The sequence below is a fragment of the Acomys minous genome, assembly GCF_964271855.1.
Source record: "Acomys minous genome assembly, chromosome: 15".
In the NCBI taxonomy this organism is placed as follows: domain Eukaryota; kingdom Metazoa; phylum Chordata; class Mammalia; order Rodentia; family Muridae; genus Acomys; species Acomys minous.
Window position 1 is genome coordinate 45,872,281 of NC_140497.1, and position 19,425 is coordinate 45,891,705.

Below are 19,425 nucleotides of genomic sequence, written 5' to 3' on the forward strand. Positions count from 1 at the left end.
TATGTCCTCCCATGACATTTTCCTCCTGGTCGCAACGGACAGTTACTTTTTTAAACTCCATCAGAGTTAGGTCTCAGTACATAATATTCTGAATCTTTCTCTTAAGCTACCAACATAGGTACTCACAGCATTCTTACTCTATTCATGATACTGATGACTTTAAAACATTAACTGCAAAATCTTCCATCTACAGTCTGTTCTGCCTGTGAGATAACGTTGAGCGATGTTTTAACTTAAAACCCACATCATGCATTTCACTGCCTACATATCTGGGAGCTCATGACTGGATATCCAGATGCCTAGGGTTGTACCAAACATGACTTGCAAAAAATAAATCAAGAAAATTATTCATAATGATATTCTGTTATAGATTAGTGTCTTGGAGGTCTCCATCATGTCCATGTCCTCGGAGAACAGGTAACCTGTTTGAAGAGGGGAGAAAAGATTGTAGAAGCAAGAGCGGATGGGGAAACAACAGGATAGCAAGTCCCACCAAATCAATTAAGCAGAGCTCATATGGGCTCACAGAGAATGAAACGTCAAGGGCTGTGTCCACATAGGCCTGCATCTGTTCCTCTGTATCTCTGTGGTATAGACTGTTATGTCTGTTACATTGATGTTTTCCTGAAACTTCTAACAGTAGGAGCAGGTGTATTGCTGACTGTTTTGCCTATGTTTAAGGCTACTTTTTTTCCTTTTTTTTTTTTTTTTTTTTTGGTAACCTTGTTCAGCTCGACTTGAGTGCATCCTATTTTGTCCTGTCTGTCTGTGTCTCTTGGAGGCTTGCTCTTTTCTGAAGAGGAAGTGGAGAGAAGTGGAGGCTAGGAGTGATGGGGGAATGAAATACTGTGTTCAGAACGTATTCTATGAGAGAAGAATCTATTTTCAACTTCAAAGCTCAAACTTAAAAGTTAAAAAAAATAAAACATTAATTTCACAATTACGTAGAACATTTCTAAACTATATTCCAAATGAAACTCACTTGGAATCTCTCATATCCTTATCTAACCAATTTTCCAAAAACTATTAGTCTATGATGTGACTCATCTTGTATTGTTTTCCTTGTATCATTCATATTTGAATGTTATCCTCAGAAATATATTGTAAATATTCATTATCTCCTTTTCATATATACCAAGATTTCCCTAATTGGGAACATAACATCATCATTTTTTGGCTTACTATATGTCCTTGTCTTCAAAATTTCCTCATGTAGTGAAGTAAAAACAAAATAATATCAAATTTTACATATTCTGAAAAATATCCAAAGTGTGGGCACAGTAAAATTGTCAGTGGTTGCTCAGAGTTAGAAAGGAAGGGATCGGCAGAACACAGAGTCTTCATGGAACAGTAAAGTTCCCATGAATACAACATTGAGGAATTTGTAACACTATATGTTTGATGAACCTCATAGACTGTACCATATTATTACAAATGTTGATGTAAATAATGGGCATATATAGTGATTAGCATACATTCTTGTCAATAATTTGGAAATTTTGGCACACTCCAATTTTCTCTTGTATCCTGGTATCATTTAATTTGTATATATCTTGACTTCTATTAAATATACATTTGACTATTTTTTTTTTTGCCTATATACACAAGGAATCATCGAATATATACCATTTTAAATCTAGTGTTTTGCTGGAAGAATGTGTCACTTTCTCTCGTTTTGTATGTAGTTCCAATGGTTGGTTCTTTTATATTACTAAAAAGGCAAGCAGATTTTGATAAAGGCACTATATATATTGGGAAGAAAATGGAGTTTTCAATAAACAGTTTATGGAAAATATTGATATCAACATGCAAAAGAATGAAAATATACCTTTAACACACTCTCTCTCTTCTCTCTGTCTCTGTCTCTCTCTGTCTCTCTCTCTCTCTCTCTCTCTCTCTCTCTCTCTCTCTCTCTCTCTCTCCTCTCTCTCTTTCTCTCTTGTGTGTGCACACGAACACAGACACCAACAGATGCGCACACACACACACACACACACACGGACACAGGAGAGCACAGTTGCTTCAAGGTCTAAAAATAAAACTTGAAACTATTTAGCACGTTGGAAAAATACATTGCAACATTTGAATATCAGTCTTTTTTAAATTCTTGTAATTGTAAATATATTTTTTCTCCTAAGCCAGTCCTCTACTTTCTATTTTGATATCATTGCTCAAGTCAATCTCACTCCTCACTCCCCTGAGTGTCAGGAAATACAAACTATCTAAATTATCAGATGAACTTGAAAAAAGGCTGAATCTTAAGGTATTCCTCTGTCTTTAATGGTTTCCTTTTCCAAATTATTAAACAATAACACCCTAAAAAATACAGAGGATTCTATGTAAGAGATATTTTTTCTGTTATCCCTTTCATTCTTTCCTTACTTTGCTTCTTATTCTCCATCATTTTCAAAGAGTTACATTATTTGCTCTTGTGCTCCTCTCATTCTGTACCATGGGAAACAAATCTAATGAAGACATGGTCTAGTCTTATCTTGTAGTATAGTAATAAGGAAAGAAAATTATGCAGCAATTTGAAGTAATGTGTGATAAATGTTGAGACAGTGAAATTACAGGTACCTGAACACTATTTTGCCTAATTACATAAGAATTTTCTGAAAATACTTCTGAGAAATGTACATAGAAATGAGCTGAAAAAATCTGTGTGGTCACATAATGACAAAAATTAACATGAAGAAAATTCTAGTAAGAAACATGATTTATTCATAAGCAATATGCAAAATGATAGGGGGAATTTTAGTTACCATAGCAGTTGAGGAAGAGTTGTCTGACTAATTGTTGACTGGATGCAGTAAGCTATACGAAATAAACCTTAAATGAATTGTGGGGAAGGCCTAGATAGCAAATATTTATTTTCTGGGACTTTGTGTTTTATTTTTTGATGAAACTGTGTGCTAAAGTTTGCTTGAAAAATATCTCTGCAAAGTTCATGAGTTAACAACTGGGCGGCGAAGTCAATAGAACTTTTAAAAGCATGGTTTCATGGGAGTGATTTAGGTTACTGGAAACACCTTGTCTTCTCCTTTATTTGTTGTCACCTGAAACAGTATTGCTCTGCTAAGTGTTTAGGATCCAATGGGCTGTCAAATCCTCAAGCCCAACACAGTAGGATTAATTCTTAATCAAATGAAACATTCAGGGGTCAACACAATAAAGAGGCACAAAAGTAAAACCTATTGCTACTCTGAAAATACTTTGAGTCTCAACTTCAGTGATGGTATACATTTCATCACAATTTGTCACATTTTATAGGTCATATATTTTAACATACACAAAATTTTCTTCCACAAAAAAAAGTTTAATGATTTCTGGAATGAATTTCCATATCCATTTCTGTAAATTACACATTGTTGTGTTCAGAAATGAGCAGGATATTGTTCCTACTTTTGTAGTTATTCCGTGCCAAATTATCCTTTTCTTTCTTTCAGCTTTTCCTCTTGATTTTTCTTTGCTTTGAATGACTGTTTATCTTCAGCAGTTCTACAGTGAGGGACACCTTTTCATTAAAGTGGGATAAAAAGGAATTTAAAAGATGCTGAATAAAGCCAGAAAGCTAGCTCAGCAGGGAAGGGCTCTTTCCTACCAGAGATCAGACCCATAGAGCAAAGGGAGAATCAACTCCTGAGAATTGTCATCTGACCCATGCTCACACACACATACACACACATACACACACACACATGTAATTAATTGATAAATTAATTTAACTAATTAAAAAATATATTCTACAAGGAAATCTAACAGATGTTTTGAGGTCTATCCTGGAAATGTTGATCAGCCCTAGCAAATGGAATACTTTAAAAAAAAAAAACCCTATTAGATTAAATCCTTAATATGGCTGAGTGGATTTGGATTAATTAGTCTTTTTTTTTCAATTAAGTTAAATGTTATCCATTAATCAAATTAGAAACATCTAAAAAACCCTGTCTTTTTTCCCCTAAAATGTATTCTTTTTCACTATTAATTCCTTTGGTTCCTTACACATATCCATCACCAAGTCCTTTAATTGTAAGCAACCACAGTGTGCTGGTGTGTGGTGGACAGATGGGAGAGAAAAAGAAGCAAGGCAGTTTGAGCATTATGAAGAGAGGCACAAACTCCAAGGGTCTGGAGAGGGGTAATGTGGTGTGAGTGGCCAGCCCTAACACCCGGGCCATGGTGAGGTCCTATCTCCAGCTGCTGCTGACAGCCAGGTCTGAGTTCCTGGCTAAGCAGCAGCAAGGGGGATGATGTCAATGTCTGTGACTCATATTATCACTAGAGAACATGAGGCTGCCGCTGGGACCAAACGGATGTCCAGCAGCTGTTCAAAACAGGCCTTGCCACGCCCTTCAATGGCTACTGCTCTCTAGAGAGCTGGCCCCAATGCTTACCTAGGAAGAGCAGCACTAGGGAGAGCAGGCCCTGTACCTCTCACAGACAGCACAGTGGAGCTGACCCTGGTGGCATGAGCTGACCCCACCACTCATCTTCTGTAGGGTGGCACAGATGCAGAAGTGATGCTCCGCTACCCCGTGCCACCTCTGGCAATCAGGAGAGCTGCCCGCAGAATCATGAGGATGGGAGAGCTGTCCCTGGGCCCTCAACAGCTGCTGTACTCAGGATAGGAGTCCATGCACCCAGCCTGGACAGCACAGAATATCTGACCTAGTGGTGGAGACACAGGTGAGTCAGTCCTAAGGGCAAGATTGCAAGAGAGCTAGCCATAAGGTGGCATGGATGCAGGAGTGATGCTCCCTCCCTGAAACCTGGAGTAGTCATGAGAGATGGCCTCGAGGGTATGAGAGCAGTAGAGTTGAGCCTGACTACTGCCAACAGGATCATTTGGTGGCCGAGGGAGAGCAGTGCTGTAGAGCGGGACCTGCTGGTGCCGATAATGGAGAGAGAGCCGATGCGCTGACCAGGTCGGGAACCGCGCAGGTCCAGATCCAGGGTTCCGAATTGGCCCACCTCAAAACCTCTATCATCAATAAGTGGTTGGAACAGGTGAAAAGGCCAGTTTGGCTGAACCAAAGCTTCAGGATCTCCGTGGCCAAACAGGATAACTGGGAAGAGGCTCTGGGAGCATCCAATACTGATGATGTCACAAAAGCCATGGATCTCGAACCAGACCAATGACTCACTGCAGTGAACATTTGCAAGGTAAGATTGTGGGACAGAGAGTATACTGTAGGACACACTGTGACGTACTACAACTTCCATGATGAGATGTTGTTGTTGTTGTTGTTGTTGTTGTTGTTGTTGTTTGTTCGTTGGCTTGTGTGCTTTCTTTATTTTGGGAGGGAGGTTGCAAGGGTGAAGGGCAGATGTGAGGGGTCCAGGAGATGAGCAGGAATAGGATGCCGAATGTGAAACACAAAGAATGAATACAAAGTTTATAAAAGGCATGTACGAACTGTCCTTATTAATAAACGTATCCTTTAAAAATGGCAATACCAATCTCTTCCAGTTAATTTTCTCTCCTTTAGGAATCCATTTGCTATATTTTAAGTAACAATGCTTTAAAAAGTAAATGTTATATTCATGTGCACCAACCTGGTTGCTAAAGTGTGTTTTTTTTTAAATAGGGCATACATTATTGGCCTAAGAGTCTTTACCAGGATCTATATTTTTAAAAAAGTAAGCAGAAAAGTTTACAGAGTGGTAGCAATTAACTTAAATCATTGTGTTCTACAGTCTGTCAATATTCACTGCATTTACAGAGATCTATAAATGCTATGCAATCCCACTAGCAGCTGGGGATTTAAAAGCAGATAACTCTTCAATAGTCATGAAAACCCTTATGCAAATAATTAAATGGGCTCTAAGTTTTTTTGTTAATTCTAAGCTCCTTTTGAGAAGACAGGACATTGATCTGCTTCTAAGCACTCCAATTGCTTCTGTACTTACATTAAAAATTAAACTTAGGTAATCAGAAGAAGAATTTTTAATTTTAATTTTAGTAAAATAATTTCTAACTCCAAAGCAAAATGTGCCAGAGACAAGACCTTTGAGTAATGCGCATTTCAAAGTGTGTGCTCTGAAACAGGTGGCAGTAGACATCAACTAATGGTATATATAAACATAGATCCATAATTTGAGAGTAGATAAAAATGCACATTTTTATAAATTGGTTAGATCAATGGCACTTTAGTTCTGGTGTCTATACACATTGAATGTCTTCTTGCAATTTCGTGTCCCTAAGAGTTATGCAGTCTCTGGAGACACATGTGGAACAAAAGCGATGATTAAGTCATTTTGTTCATCATTTATCCATTATTAGGAGTCATTGTTAAGGTGTCTTCAAATGTGAGGCTCTTAGCATTGTCCCTAGAGTAGACCAAGTATGGCCTAATTCTTGGACATGGCATCTGTATGTGTTTGTCTCCATTGGATATCAGTTACTTCAAGGATAAAAGTAGGTGCCTGAAGCTGTATAGCTCTAGTTAGCACAATGGCATAATTTCTCTTCTTTCCCCTTTTTGTCTTCAAGGCAGCTCTTGAAACCCCCACACCACTCAAAAAAGAAAATTGTTAATAATAAATAGGACAGAATATCCATATTGTGTAGTGAAACTGATGATAAAATAAACTGTATTTTTTAGTGAATTCTATAGAGTGTGGATTCAATCCTTTTGCTATTATTTTTTGCATTTTTATTAGCTAGAATCATAACTTGCATTTCTTTCCCATTTCACAGATAACGTACTAGGCTGATAGAGTGACATTTAAGGAGGTAAGAGTATACACCGATTTTATCTTGCAGAAAGACTGAGGTGCCTAGCCTTTATTTGCATAAGAACCTATTTTGTCAATAACCAAAGTAAGCAAGAACAGCCACAGTGAGCTTAAATTAGATAGTAGGGGAAGTGACACATAGAAATCAGCTTGGAGAATGAGTATGTTCCTAGCTCATGCCTGGAAGTCTGACCTATTGAAACTCTCAGATAATTTTGTTATACTATAACCTCGAGGTTATGAAAATTTGTTACAAAATAATATAAAGCATTAGGATAATAAGATTGCTCTAAACTTATGTAAGTAGTAAATGTTAAATTTTACTATGCAATCTCTGAATGTGCTATTTAGAAAATTAAGAGGTTATACAATGAAAAATAACATTTTAACCTATTTAAAACACTTTTTTTCTGAAATGAAGTTTGATGACAAACATCCTAATATATATATATATATATATACACATATATTTTAATTTTTGAGACAAGGTTTCTCTTTGTAGCCCTGGCTGTCTTGACACTTGCTCTACAGACCAGGCTGGGCTAGAACTCACAGAGAGCCAGCACTCTCTGTCCACAAAGGCTGGGATTATAGTTGTGTGCCACCACCACACAGCCTGATAGGATACTTTATATAAAGTCTAGTCTATGCAATCAACAGTCCACTGTAATGAAATAGTCATATCAGTGCTTCTACAGAGAAGCCTGCTTACAGTACGGGTGGCAAACTACCAACTCTAAACTTAATTTAAGATTTCGATAAGACACACAATTTTAACATTATTTTGAAGACTGTGGAGTCATGATGCCATATGAATGACTAAGCAGCCTATTTAACTTAATTAAACTTTATCTTCATGAAAATATTGGCTGTCAGACACTTTTTCTTGAAACAGTTCTTAGTTTCCTCATCATAAAATCAGCCAAAAGAGATACGTCACCAGGGGTAAATATTTGAGAAAAAAAATCCCAAAGTCAGAAAGATTCAGTTCTAAGACTTCATATAATGATTCTTACTTCTTCAATAAAACATGATAGTCACTCAGCTAAAATAAATCAAGTATAATGTAGTGTTCTAGCTATTTTTCCAGTTTCTGAATAGATGATTATGATAATAAAATAGTTAATATCTTAGGGTACTTAAGTTATGTCAACCTTTCTCATTAGGGAAAGGAAATATGATTTAGAAAAATATATAAATAATGTGCTCTGTGAACATTTGAATAATTAAAATTGCCTGGCAATAGGTGAACGGATAATGAGTATGAAGCATCTCCTCAGGATAGAGCTTTATTTAGGCTTAATGAAGAATAAAAATAGAACATTTTCCCAAAACAGAACAAGGAGGTCCTAACTATTTGTAGTTCAGTAATTTAGGCATCGTCTTGGGATGAACCTGGTTCTTTACTTGGATGTGAATGGGTGCTTTTGATTGGTCAAGGAATTGGTGTAATTGAAAGAGCACAGGATCAAAAAGAAATCTACCCGCAGGAATGGGAGTTAAAGGGATGAAAGGGGCACCAAAATTTTCCAGCAATCAGGAGCACCAAGATTTAAAAAGAACAAAAGGCAAAGCTTTCCAGGGAGGAGGAAGAACCTGAAATTTGGGTGGTCCCTGACCGCTTGCGGGGTAAGGGCCTCTACAGGACTCTGCACACTCACTGTGAAACCTCTTTGTTCACAAAGCTGATGACCTGTTTTTGTTTTGTTTTGTTTTTGTTTTCAGTACCTATAGCTACTTTGTTTTTCTTGGGTCTGTTTCCATGACTCCCTGACTATAGACTGGGGCTGCCTTATTGTTAATTACTATCAGTGAAATAATTTCTCGTACTATTTTTACACTAACACGGGAATATTGTTCAAGTTAGATAACTTCCGCTCAAACTAACTAAATAGACATTACAAAACCATAGACACTCCATGCTTAAAGTCAAACAATAACTGATCAATTCAAATAGTTTACTCAGGGTTTTGTTTTGCTTTGTTGGTTTTTCGAGACAGGGTTTCTCTGTGTAGCCTTGGCTGTCCTAGGCTACCCTTTGTAGACCAGCCTCTCCTGGAACTCACAGCCTGCCTCTGCCTCCCGAGTGCTGGGATTAAAGGTGTGCGCCACCACACTCAGCTTATTTTTTTTAATGTATAAATTGCTTAATTGCTTTTAAAAAATCTGTTTAAATACAGTAACACGCATAACATGTATTGAAAAACAGGGAAATACATACTAAGTTTATACTTAAAATACAAGAAAATTTAGATAATTAGATAATTAGATAATTCTAATGTTTTATAGCACTTTTAAAATACAGAGTATATAAATTTATATATATATATATATATATATATATATATCCCAACCACTGGGAACACAATTGCCTTTGAAATTAATATCAAATTAATGTGTGTGTGTGTGTGTGTGTGTGTGTGTGTGTGTGTGTGTGTGTGTGTTCACTTGTTCTGGGTACATAGTTAAAGTTCTTATATGCAGTGATGGGATTAAGAAAAAAAGAAGACTCCATTCTCTTACTTATAATAACCTCCTTTCCATTATAGCTTTTTTAGCCTATGAGGTCACTTCTAGAGGATGGGAGCTGGTTGCCAGAGGATCCAAAGAGACAATTAAATTTAAGCCTTCCCCTCTGACTTACAGGAAGGTGAAAGACCTGGAGCCTGGTTCCAATAGCCAACAGCCAGAGATGGACCCAGCCATGCTTATAATCACCTCTCCTACACTATGACCTGTGGATTCCCCTGAGGCACTAAAATAAGTGTTGATAGAGCATGAGGTGAGCTTAACACTTAGATTTCCATGCCTAAGATATAAATGGCATCTACCTTAGGTTGTTCAGTTTCCAAAGATTTGATTTTAATTACGTTAAAAACAGTAAATTAAGTCCTTGTGATTCTGACTTGGTTGAACACAACAATTTTATCTTCCAAACCCACTGATTTCTTTTTCTGTTATTTCTATTTAAGCAATCATTTCTAAGCAGAATCAATAAAATAAAGTATTAAACTGAGCTAAACATGCCATTGCTTTCTAAATGTACGATTATTTCATGAACCAGAGAATAATCTCCCTCTCTATTTTACATGTCATCATTATATACATATATGAAGATATTAAATATAGAAAAACAATACAAAATTAATGAACCATAAACACATTGACCATATTAGATAAAGTAATGAACTGTAATAATATTAAAATTCCCATGAAAAGCAAGATAAGTTTTAGTTTTTTAATGTATATAACTAAAATATAAATAAGGTTCTAGTCTTTCTACTCTGTTTTTGATTATTCTAGGAAATGGTGCTTTTACATATTTGTATCAGTACCTTTCTGAAACCAAAAGTTATAGACAAGAAAAGTTTTTGAAATTCTCTGGCCTTTTAATAGGTGAAGATGTATCTGTGTAACAATGACAAAATTGATGGAGAATCTTTATTAACTCCTTATGCAATTAGAGTATTGAAATGGCACTACAGTGTACCCTTAATCAACTTTTATTGAAACAAAATATGAACAGGGAATAAAGATTATCTAGAAACATGACTGTTAAAGTCTTTGGGGTGCAGCTTATCACATCACTATTCTGAAACAGCGGGTTCACAACATTATCTTTTAGCTCAGCAATCCCTTAGGTGAGTGAGAGCACTCCAAGATGAAATTCAAGTTTGAAATTGAGAGACAAATGCACAGGATTTTTAAGAGATAAACTAAACTAACTCTCACAAGCCCTTGAAACTTGGTTAGCTAAGGGCATGTAGCACACCTCATAGAGACAAGTATATGCTGCTCACAAATATGAAAAAACAAAGAATGATTTAAAACAAATTTAGACATCTTATGCAAGATTGACCTGTGTTAACTTTGCATAAGAATTATTTATGTGTGTTTGAATACATATATATATATGTGTGTGTGTGTGTGTGTGTGTGTATGTGTGTGTGTTTGTTTAAATGGTAAAAGTTACTTCAGTCAGTATTATTATTGTGATAAACAACTGTGAAAACTCAGTAGGAGAAGGTCATTAGGTTCAACTATGAATAGGAGACTAAGGAAAAATTTGCAACCAGGAAACAGAAAAGAGGAGCCAGAGCACACCAAATGGCTAAAGGTTATACAATCTCCTTAGGGTATCATTGTACTGGTGAGCAGTTGCGGGAGCTCTGGTAGTTTGGAGCACGTGCTCTTCAGTTTCCTTCGCATGAGAATTGCTGCACATAAGAAGCATGAGGATGCATACAGAACCCCAAGGTCGAGGTGGAGTTGAGAAAAGATCTCAGAGGAATGGATAGGATATTCTTCCTCCACTCATGTCTGCCTCTCCTATTATTTTTCCATTTCCTTCGCTGATTATTTTGAAGAAACTTACTGATAGAATACATTTACTACATAGTGATAAACAACAAAAGGAAATATAACAATGGTTGTTACCAAAAAAACAAAAAGCCAAGGTCTACATTCTATGGTAAGCCTAGTAAATTTGGCAAATATCTTCTTTCACCATTCTTTGCTTTCTCTGTAGTGTCAAGCCTTGACTCTCTTACTTCAAACATGGTTCCCAAGCCATTTAGCATGTAGCTACTTACACAAAACAGTAGTTTTCAATATGAAAAATAATACTGAACAGGAAACTCCAAATATCCTAAATATGTCTAGAATATATTAAAAGTAAAAATCAAAAGGATAGAAAAGGAAACGTGTTTAATTGGTTTGGTTACAGTGGATTATCTTAGACATCTGTAAATTTTTAAGTAGATATTATACAACGTTAAATATAAATAACTATCAATTTTATGTCATTATCTGTTGTGTTGACTACTTCTATAGTGCATGAGTTTGGGAAAATGCCACTACAAGAAAAACCAATAAAACTAGGAAATTCCCAATAAAAGTTAAATACAGCAATTTGACTTCTATTGCTAAAATGGAGATATGTAGGATGACGGGCACTGAGTCCCACTTCTGCATTTGTTCAGACTTTGAATTTACAACTTTTATAATTCAACCATATACTGGATAGGATGAGACCTTTATATTGTAAAACAAACCTCCTAAAATAGAAGACTATAACCTTAACACATACTCTCTTTTGAAATTGTGCACAATATTGAAGAGTTTGGTCAGAATCTTAGGAACCAAAAGTCTGCCCCTTTTCTTCAGAGTCCTGTCACGCAGAGTACTGGCTCAAATCCTGGACTCTTCTTCCAAGGAGGCCGCAAGCTCTTACGTGAGTTGCCCAGGAACTCAGCAATGATCCTGATTTCATCACAAATATGATGTAGTAACTAACCAAGAGGCTAGAGCTGGCTCAGAGGTAAGTCGCTGATTTTTATTACCCTTGCATCTACTGAATGCGGGTTTAATTTGTTTGTGTTTTCCTAAATTCTTGAGTTCTTTGATTCCGTCATTTACTGCTCACATTCTAGTTCTGTTTTTTACTATTGACATTTTTAATTAATTAAAATATTTCTCCCTTCCCTCCAAATCGTCTCATTTATTGCGCCCCATTCTTCTTCAAATCCATGGCTGCTTAATTGGCATTTTTCTGATGTAGGCTTTTAGGACTATACTTTTCCCTTTTAACACAGATTTTACTGAGCCCAAAAGGTTGTGTTGTGTTGTGTTTTCATTTTCATTCAGTTCAAGAAAATATTTTAGAGATTGTTTTTTTATTTTCTTCTTTGGTCCACTTATCATTCAGTAATATGTTGTGTAGTCTCTATGAGTTTATGTAATTATTAGATATTTGATTTCTGTTATTTTTTTATGTCACTGCACTCAGATAGTATAGAAGGAGTTACTTCAAGTTTTCTGAATTTGTTAAAATTTGTCTTATGACTTTATGGTTTACTAAGAAGAAGCTTCAGTGCACTGCTTTAGTTCCACTGGCTTCATGTTTTGTTTTATTTTTTTGTTTGTATAGTCATTGTTTGTGGGTCATAGTTTATTGTTTGTTTGGAATTGCAATGCCCTCCTGAATAACTGTGTCCGCCATTAAGTTGAAGTGCTCTTTATCTCTTCTGGTTTGTTTTAATTCGAAATCTATTCTGTCTTATGGAAGGATAGGAATCTCTGCTTGCTTCCCAGTCTCATTTAATTGTAGTATATTTTTCTGTCCTTTTACCTCACAATCCCCATACATGGGTGAAGAGCTACAGGTAACTAGTGACAACTAAGAGAGGGGCAATCAGCCCTTTCCCTACATGAGCCCCTTAGTGACTTATCCAATATCAAGTGATCAGTGCTAAAAAAATAAATGTATGAGTGACAATAAATAGCACTAGTAGGTTATATTAATATATCTATTTACATGTGTGGAGCTATGTTCATATAACAACAATAATAGAAAAAGAAGTCAGAAATACAGGTAAAAGCAGTAAAACTAGGCTTTATACTGTAACTATACTAATGTGTGATTGGTTTCCACAATTAAGGTCTCTTTTTACTTATTTTAATAATCTTTAATAAATAGGATTTATGATGCTTCATTCTCATGCTTTCGTTTTCTTTTTCATAATATGTAAAATACAATCTGAGAAGTCTACGTTGGTGTTTAAGTTTATTACAAATGAATTATTCATTACCTGAATATCTTGCATCTACTAAGTCCAAAAACTCAGAAGAGAATTTTTGTGGGTTTAACATTTATCATAATATTTTTATTATTATAACCATTTAAATATTCATAGAATTAAGCTATCAATGATTTAAATAAAGATAATTTTCTGACAGCTTGTAACTATAGCCAAGTCAAAGGTTCATTAATATCCAAACCATGAAATCTAGACTCACTTTAATTGATATGCTCTTTATCAATAAAATGTTTTCATAAACAAATAGGATATCAATATAAAGACAGGTAAAGCACTTCATATCCAGACCAAGATTCATTATTCAGCATTCTTGATAATGAGGTAACTTTGAGTGCTTCAACTATAGTTTGAATGAAGGTCACCATGAACATATTTCTGTATTGTAAAATACGAATGATACAGCAATTAATTTTATGGTTTATAAGTAAGTAATTGAAGCTATGAATGCCAACCAATTATCTGTAAGTTTAAGTGTTCCTCCCTGGTGAATATTTAAATGAGCTACATTAGTGTATATCCCTCCTATATGATTAAATGATGATGCAGGCTCTACTGCAATTACAGCCAAACCCAAATTGCTTACTGTTCTGTTTGAAAAAAATCAAAAAGCTCTCTTTTATGAGAGGAATAAATTTAATAAATTTCAGGAAGGAAAGCAAATATTACCCAGGTTTATAGAGGATCAAGAGGTAACAGTATATGAACTTATATCAAGCATACCAAATTATTCGATATATGTTGTTTTCTAGAGGAAATATTTTTAATAAATCTGGATGGATAACATACTTGAAAATCAATTAACCATTAATATGTGTGCATTAACCCTATATTTTATAGAATTCACTGTCATAGTGGTCTTTAAATAATGAGGAAAAACTATACTCCTTTGTATGCTTTGTATTTTTAAGGTATGAGGCTATATGACTACTCTCCGCTGTTAATGGACATAAAATTATGTTTAAGTAATTAATTTATTTATTCATTTTACATCCCAATCATAGCTCCCTACTTCTCTCCTCCCGGTCCCAAAATCCCTGCCCTACTCCTCAGAAAAGAAGATCCCCACATGAATACCAAGCCACCTGTCAGGTACATATGTACAGGGGGTCTAGGTCCAGTACATACATTGCTCTTGGTTGGTGCTTCAATCTCTACCAGCCCCCCCCCCACCGGGCCCAGGTTAGTTGGATCTGTTGGTCTCGTTGTAGAACTACTGTTCCCTCCAGGTCCTTCTATCCTTCCTCTCAGTCTTCCACAAATCTCATGCTGTTTGCCCAATGTTTGACTGTCCCAGCATCTGTTTTTATCTATTGCTAAGTGGAGTCTCTCAGAGAACAGCTACGCCAGGGTCCTGTCTACAAGCATAGCAGAGTGTTGTCAATACTATTAGAAGTTGACTGTCTTGTACGGTGTGGCCAGGCATTAGTTGGACATTCCCTCCATCTCTGTTCTTTCTTTATCCCTGCACATCTTGTAGGCAGAGTAAATTTTGCATCAAAGTTTCTATGGATGGGTAAGTCTTCCCCTCGCTCTACTAGGAGTTTTGTCTGGTTAGATGGTGACCTCTTCAGTCCCCATCTCTGCCTCTAGTAGAGGTATGGAAGTAAAATTGCTATATTTGACAATCAAATGGGATTCAATAAGAGAGAAGAAAGCAGACGAAGCATTGTGTGAAGCCCAACTTAAACAATCATATTACAGATGAAGCATTTATTAGAATAATGTACAGGGTTGAGTGTTCCAAGATCAGAACTCTCAGTGCTATGTGGAATGTCCCTCCCCTCAAGGCTCTGGGAACTTTATGGAAGAGGAAGCTGAAGGAACATAAGAGTCAGAGAAGACAGAGGACACCAAGAAAGCAGAGACCTTTAAATCAACATGATCAAAGATCATATGCCTTACAGAGACTTATGAAACATCCACAGGGCCTATACCAGTTTGTTTCATGTCTTCTACATATATATTATGGCTACCAGTTTATTATTTATATAAGATTTCTGAGTATACCAATGTGTGGGTCTTTGATTCTTGTGCCTCCTCTTGTGAACTTTTTTCCCCTGTTGCTTTGTCCTGTCCGGTTTCAATGTATAGGTTTTTTGTCATATTGTGTCATTTCATATGGTAATTTCAATGTGCTAGTTTTTATTTTATCATATTGCATCATCTTGTACTAGAAAACCTGCAGTTTCTATAGAAACAGTATGGATGGCCTCAGAGACTGAAATCCCTTCTGAGGTATTAACAATAAAACACTTAACACTGTCAAAGCCACCACCCATAGTATATCCAACCAATAACTTCAAATTGAATGATTTTCAGGATACTATTTCAAATGGGAGATTCAACACTATGTGGAGTCTGAGCATTTGCATATGACTTACAAAACTTGCCACAGAAGAATAATAACATCTCTGCCTTTCCCATCATCCTAATCTGCATTTGGCCATTTATTGGTCAAATTTGATAATTACTCTTCTAGCAAAAGAATTCTGGAGCTAAGCATTTGTTTTTTATACCACTGTGTGGAAAATAGGTTTGAAATTCAAAGATGGTATTGAACATGTATATGTGTCCAGCCTATCCTTTGATTATTCTTTTAAATTTGCCTTAAAAAGGCTTTCTGATCTCTAACATGTTTATACCAATTTTAAAAAAGTTAGTAGGTTGTAAAATGCTAACAGGAAAAGAAGGTAGAGGAAAAATTGTATAGCCTGTGACAGCAGCTGTCTGAGCAAGCATCCAGATTAGAAAGCATACAGGCAAGCTCTCTTTTCCTTTTGTAAAAGCCACATGTAAGTATATTAAATTGAGGCTTGAAAACTGGACAAAATGACATATTGATTATAGCTATCCAATGTATATGTTCTTTATCACAGAATTCAGGACTCATCTTTCTTGAGGTAGTAAAGTAGATCCAGTGTTTCGTTTCATCTAAAAAAAAATGCTATTTCATCTAGTCAAATAATAAAGAAAATTGTGTTACTTACTTAGCATTGAAATTATCCGGTTCCTTGTGTACATCCTTCTGTATAGGAAAATATCGCTAATATTATACAGATACATTATAGATATACTCTATTTAAAGCCACAGTGAAGCACTACTATGAATGTTTTAGATTTTTAAAAATAGTAATGATACTTAATGATAACAGTGAAGTTCTCAGACATCTATGAACGACATGTGGTAGAGCATCATTTTCTGCACTAAGTTTCCCTTAATGTTACCATTGGTTTGTGCATCTTCTGTACCTGCTGGCTATCCTCATGTCTTATTTATGTAAATGTCCATTCCAGTACTTAAATAGGGCATTTTGTCTCTTTCTAGGTTTAGATTGGTACATCTTGTAAGCGGGACCAATTTGGGGTCTAAGGTTTAGTGGGTGGCGTGGTGTCCTTATTCCTCCACTGGAAGTCCTGCCTATCTACTGGAAACGGCCACTTCAGGCTCTATATCACCTTCTGCTAGGCATCTCAGCTGGGATGACCCGCCCCTGGATTTCTTGTAGCCTTCACTCTCCAGGTCTCTGGCAAGTCCCAAAGCTGCCCCACCATCTCTGACTTCCATTCTTTTACCCAGCTCCCTCTGCTTCTGCTCTCCCTAGTCCTAATCCCCATGCCTGCTCCCCTCTCCATCCCCTTTCCTACCCTCTTTCCTCTCTCCATACAGTGTCAATGCCTATTCTATCTCCCCTTCTGAGTGAGATTCAAGCACCCTCCCTTGGGCCCACCTTGAGCTTAGTTGCTTCGGGTCTCTGGATTGTAGTATGGCTTTCATGTGCTTTATGACTAATATCCACTTAAAAGTGAGTACATATCATTTATGTCTTTTGGGGTTTGAGTTACTTCACTCAGGATGATTTTTTTTTCTATTTACATCCAGTTGCCTGAAATTTTCATGATTCCCTTGTGTTTGATAGCTGAGTAGTAGTCTATTCCATAACTGTACCACAGTTTCGGATGTATATAATGCTTATTATATGTATAAACTTATTATACATATAATGTATTCATATTACATCCCAATTGTTATCCCCTCACTTGTATCATCTGGTTACCACTCTCCCTCCCTCTTCCACGCTATTCCCCTTCTCTATACCTCTGATGACTGGGCTGAGGGGAGGCTCATACTCCATCCTCTGACCACAGCCTATCAGGTCTCACCTGGGTAGCCTGTAATCCCTTCCTCTGTGTGTCTGCATGGTCTTCCGTCCAAGGGGAAGTGATCAAATTGGGAGAACTCAAGTTCGTGTTAGTGGTAGTCAGTCTCTGCTCTCCCTACAACCTTGGAGAGTGAGCTGTCCATTGGCTATATCTGAACAGGGGCTCTAGATTCTCTGCGTGTGTTGTCCTTGGTTGATGCAGTTTGTCCTGGCATATACCCTAAAGATGATCCACCATAAAATGCAGTGGATGTAAACACATTTTTGTTTTCATCCCAACTGTGGGAGGTGAAACAGATTTGTGTGAGGGTGTGTGGTCTTTGTTTGCTGGAAACAGAGTTGTGAGAGAACATGTTGTGTTTGTACATTATACAAGGTAACTTCCTCTTGTGGAAGCATGGTGTTTGCAAATTGATAGACATCCTAGTACCGACTCTGATAGGAGGCATATATATGAGCCCAAAACAAGAGGCTGGGCTTTTTGGTCTTGGCATCGTTTCCTATTGTTTGGCTGTTGTTCATTGCTCTGCTTTCAGACGCTCCTAGAGAGAAACACTCCAGAACACACTTTGAGGTTCTGGTTTCTGATGCTGCTCTGGAATCGGCTGCTGCAGTTGGAGTCCCCTTTACAGAATACACCAACATCTCTGGAGCTTCCAAATTTTGTATATGGAGTTTTCCGTGAAAATCTCTGGTACAGTGGCTCGACACCAAATGTTCCACACGTTATGGGCTTAGCGTTTTAAGTCCTTCTGCCATAGCTTTAGGTCTCTGCTCAGGATCTCGAACACCTGGGTGATGCCGGTGCCCCAGCTGAAGTTGACCATCATCATCACGCTCTTGGAACTAGAAGGCACCCGTTTGCAGTCAGACACCGTGTACTTCAGTGTGGACAATGGCCTGAGGCTTCTCGAAAGTGGACACGATGAGGACATAGAAAAACACTAACCTGGAACCCAGACTGCAAGCATCTGGAAACAACAGCCTAAGAATGGGTAAAGAAACGGTGGCACATCTTCACAGTAAAATACTACGCAGCCATTAAAAACAAGAAAAGCTTGAAATTTGCAGGCACACGGATGGAAATAGAAATGATCATCCTGAGGTAACCCAGACGCAGAAAGACACGCATGGGATGCACTGCAAATTGCAGCAGAAGTAAGTGCATCCTCTCCCACTGGGGCCTGACAAGCCAACCCAGCTAGAGGAAAGTGGTCCAGCAGCAGGCAACAGACTCAGAGATAGCCCCTACTCTCAGTGTTAGCGGGCCCACATGTTGTCCAAGCTGCACATCTGCTACATATGTCTATGGGTGTCTATTTCTTTTTTGTTGTTGTTGTTAAATATTTTGAATATTATTTCTCAGTCAGATGTAGGATTGGTGAAGGTCCAGCCTTCAGTTTTATAGTCCTAGCTCTAATATTTAAGTTCATGCATTTTAGTTAATTTTTATTCACAGTGTAAGACTGGATCAAAATTATCTTTTGGCAGTTTGAGGTTTTCTCTAGGTCCCCTTTGGTCTACAGCTTGATTAGATGTAACTCATTTCTGCCCCTGGAGGCTTCATTGGAGGATACAGTTGTCTAGTTGGGGCTTGGTCTCCCTGTAGTTTTCTGAATCCATTTTTATTTCTTTCATATATGTACATACTTCAGAACACTCTACTATATGAGGTTTCCAAATGACCCCTAAAATAGCCTTTGTCTTATTCTTATTTGTTTTTATATTATCTTATTTAATTTAATTTAATTTAATTATTTTTATTTTTTAAATGCCTATTTATTCTCAAGGGGAAGAAAAAGAAAGAAAGGGTGTGGATTTCAGTGGTAAGAAGCTTCGGATAATCTGGGAGAAGTTGAGAAAAGAGAAACTGTAATTACACTATATTTTATGGGGAAAATCTATTTTCAATGTAAAAAAAAACTTTAAAA

The 19,425-nt window shown here is 36.8% G+C and overlaps 1 long non-coding RNA gene across 2 annotated transcripts; it reads left to right on the forward strand.

Moving 5' to 3' along the window:
• Window positions 1-4,556: 4,556 nt before the first annotated feature.
• On the forward strand, window positions 4,557-18,573 carry LOC311585047. 2 transcript variants are annotated; one of them, XR_014775077.1, is made up of 6 exons: window positions 4,557-4,683; window positions 4,837-5,160; window positions 6,698-6,733; window positions 9,382-9,517; window positions 11,902-12,055; window positions 18,031-18,573. It is a non-coding gene; the product is annotated as an uncharacterized lncRNA (long non-coding RNA). The 2 variants fall into 2 exon arrangements; XR_014775078.1 differs by having other exon boundaries at window positions 4,661-5,160.
• Window positions 18,574-19,425: the final 852 nt, after the last annotated feature.